The following is a 4240-nucleotide window of genomic DNA, read 5'->3' as shown; positions in this document are numbered from 1 at the left end:
TCATTTCAAATTTAGTCTCCATCAACTTCCTGAATTCAGCCGTTAAGCTAGGATTCGTGGAGCCGAAGATGATGTCATCGACATAAATCTGAGCTATCATTAGATTTTCGCCTTCTTTCTTTCGGGAGAAGGTTGGGTCAACCGAACCTTGCTTAAATTTCGACATTTTAAGAAAGCGAGTTAAAGATTCATACCAGGCCCTCGGTGCTTGCTTCAGACCATATACAACTTTATCTAACACATAGCAGTGATCAGGGTATTTCTCGTTCACGAACCCAGGTGGTTGCTCAACACACACCGTTTCTTCTAGTTCTCCATTTAAGAAAGCACATTTCACGTCCATTTGGAAAACTTCGAAGGTTTTATGAGCAATATATGCCAGAAAGATTCTAACTGATTTCAACCTTGCTACAGGAGCGAAGGTTTCCTCATAGTCTATCCCTTCTTCTTGGCAATATCCCTTCACCACCAACCGAGCCTTATTGCGTATGACGTTGCCCTCTTTATCCAACTTATTCCTGAAGACCCATTTTAAGCCTACCACTGAAGCATCCTTTGGAGTGGGAATCAGCCTCCAAACTCGATTACGTTCAACTTCATGGAGTTCATCTTGCATAGCTTGTACCCAATCAGCGTGATCAAGTGCAACATTAACCATCTTCGGTTCGACTTTGGAGACAAACGAATTAAACATACAGAATTCAACATTAGAGAATAATGCAGTTTGTTTCGCTTTCAATTGAGATCATGTGAGAACTCGCTCAGATGATTCCCCAATAATTTGTGCTTTGGGATGATCCTTAGTCCATTTCGTTAGAGGAGGGTAATTAGGGTCATAAGCAGGATCCAACTCTACATTTACCTCTTCTTCAAATTCTGATTGATCACCTTTGTCATTTGTATTCTCATTCTCCTCCTCAAATGGCGAAGCGTATCCCATGTTAGGTTCAGGATTCTCCCCTCGACTGGACTATTATAGGTTGGGGATGGAGTTGGATTCTCCCCCTCGACTGGACTTTTATGGGTTGGGGCTGGAGTTGGATTCTCCTCTTCGAAAGACAGATCGGTTGTTTTTGGTGCAGATGAACCCTCCTCCTTGAACATTGAGCCATTGTTTGGAGGGTCAATTGAGGGTTGACCACCAGTCGGTTTAGGAGGTTCATTTTCCATTTATTTTGCAGCTCCATCAATGATCTTTTTTAGATTGTCGATTTTGTTGTCTGCTGCTTTCGCCTCTGAGTGTACAACCTTCTCTGGTTCATTAAATAACCTTATATACTCTTCAAACTAGTTGGAAATGGGACCGAGACTTGTCGTGATTCAGGAAATATTTCCCCCAAGGCACTTTCGCTTCTTTGAACTTTCTTCATGTAGTTGTCATCAAAGGTTACATAGTATGTTTCTTCAATACGTTTGGAGCGTTTGTTCAAAACTCTTTATGCCTTTGAAGTGAGTGAATAACCAAGAAAAATTCCCTCATTGGCTTTGACGTCAAACTTGTTTCGGTTTTCTTTGGAGTTGAAAATGAAGCACCTTGAACCGAAGACGTGGAAAAACTTAACGTTGGGCTTTCGATTGTTCAGAATCTCATACAGAGTGATGGAGAATCGTTTTTTAAGTAAGGATCGGTTCTGAGTATAGCACGCGGTTGCAACTGCATCGGCCCAGAAGTATAGCGGAAGAGAAGCGAAGCTAAGCATGGTTCGAGCTGCCTCACATAAAGAACGGTTTCGTCTTTCAACAATTCCATTCTGTTGTGGTGTATAGGGGGCCGAGAAGTTGTGAGATATCCCATTTTCAGCCAGAAAATCCTCAAAATCTTTATTCTTGAATTCAATCCCATTGTCGCTTCTAATATTCCTCACCAGCTTTCGCAGCTGCACTTCCACTTGCTTGATAAATGTCTTCAACTTGGGAGTCGCGTCTGATTTCTGTTTAAGAAAGAAAACCCAGGTAAAGCGTGAAAAATCATCTACTATGACAAGAATGAACTTACTACCACTGAAGCTTTCGATAGCCGAAGGTCCACATAAGTCAATATGCAAAAGTTCAAGAGCTTCAACAATCTTTGTATTGATACGTGTAGGATGGCTCTTTATGCTTTGTTTGCCCATCTCACACGCTGCACATAGGTGTTCCTTATCAAACTTGAGAAGAGGAAGGCCTCGAAAATGATCACCAAGCACCAACTTATTAATGTCTTTGAAGTTCAGGTGCAATAGGCGTCGATGCCATAACCAGCTTTCATCAGTGTTCGCCTTTGACAGCAGGCATATTGCTGGTTTTCCTCGAATTGGGTTGAGATTTAAAGGATACATCTCTCCCTTGCATTCAGACTTCAATATAACTCTTTTGGATTGCTTCTCAATTATTTCTGATCCCTCATCATCGAATGAAACCTTCAAACCAGTTCCCACAACCAATTGAGATACACTGATGAGGTTGTGCTGTAACCCTTCCACATAAGCCACTTTTCGAATCGTGAAGTCTCCGTTGGTTATCATTCCATATCCTTTGATTGTGCCAAATGAGTTATTTCCATACTTCACACATCCACCATCCTAAAGGGACCGAAACTCCCTCAGCTCTTCCCTCCTTCTTGTTTAAATTGTGGTGTATTAGATGGTGTGTTGTTAGATGGTTTTGGAATATATTTTTGAATCCTAGGGTTAGTTGACTTTTTCTTGTTATTGATATCAGAATCTGAATCAAGCTTTCCCTTTCCTTTGATGTCTTTCACCGAATTCGGTTTTCTTTGGTAGTAGGAAGGACCGAAACTAGACTTTCGGTTGTTAGCCTTGATGTTGTGACCGAAACTTGACATTTGGTTCTGAACTCTGATGATGGAACCGAAACTAGATGTTCGGTTCTGAGCTTTGGAATAACAGGAGCTTGGACTAAAATTTTCCTTTCCGTTTGGCTTGCCTTTTTCTTTGATGTCTGACTCTTTCTTGGAAGGAACGTAGTTAGGGTTTTGAGACTGCCAAAATCGTTTTTGCTCATTCAGATTCTTCATGTATCTCTGATTTCTTTGGCGTTTCTGTTCAGCCAATAGCTTTTGAGATTTATGAACATTGAAGCTTGATTTTGGCTTCTCCTTTTGAGTTTCAATTGTCTTGTAAGGAACATTTGATGCTTTCTTTGGTTCTTCTGGTATCTCTTTTGTTCCACTCGTGCTTGGTTTATCAAAACTTGAGGGTTTGTTGATGGGTTCAGCAACGTATCTACCTCTTACCCTCCACGAGGTTCGCTCCGATGAGCCGATGGTTTCGTCTGCATTATCAATAGGGGCTGACCAGAAATAATCGTCGCACCGTTCAGCATTGTCTGTGTCGACCAAGATTTTCAATTCTGTTGTTTGTTTTTCAGTGACCCCTGTAACAGCATATACCTAATTTGGTATAGTTTGCACTTTCTAATAAACCATTGCTTTCTCTTTGAGTTTCTGTGGCTTGTCCTTTGACATGCGAGCGTATTCAACCGAGTTCTCAGATATGAGGGGTTTTTCATTCTAGGTTTCGCTCTTCATAAATGCAGAGCAATCAACCACATCTTCTACCGAGATTTCGCTCATCTCACTTTCCTCATCAAATTCAGACATATTTTCTATATTCATTTTATTTTCTGAAATTAATTTGGCGTTAGACGAGTCAAATGATTGAATAGTCTCGTACTTAATTTTCAACCTATCATTTTCATCTAAAAGATTTTTGAGCATACACTTATGTTCCTTAGAGTCAATAAAGGTCTCTATCTTGTCTAGTTCGCTTTTATAAGTGATGGATGTCTCTTCTGAGGACATTATGGATTCACACTCAGTGATGACCTCATCATCCTTAAATTCAAGGAAGGGCAAGATCATCTTATGAATCTTTTTCCCTATTTCACAATTTAAGTGCAACTGAGCAATATTCGTATATAAGCGTTTAGCAATCAAGCAAAAAATATTCCGTTGTTTTAAAAACTTTAAATTGTCTCGTTGCAAATAAATAATCTCATCCCTAGCCCTATTTAACTCCGTCTCCTTCAGCTCAATCCACATCCTTCTCTCCTCACTCTTCGAAGACACCCTGCAGAGTTGGTCAGTTAGGTTAGAGTTCGCTAAGCGAGTTTGCATGAGACTAGCACTTAAGTTAGAAAATTTAAATTTTAATTCATTTAATTCTTCTTCATAATTTGTTACCGGAACTTTAAGTGATTCAAGGATGGATTGTACCTTTTTGATCAGTCGATCACAGTC

The sequence above is a fragment of the Lactuca virosa genome, chromosome 6 (genome assembly GCF_052849685.1).
Source record: "Lactuca virosa cultivar CGN04683 chromosome 6, Lactuca_virosa_CGN04683_v6, whole genome shotgun sequence".
Lineage (NCBI taxonomy): Eukaryota > Viridiplantae > Streptophyta > Magnoliopsida > Asterales > Asteraceae > Lactuca > Lactuca virosa.
This window is presented reverse-complemented; position numbering follows the sequence as displayed.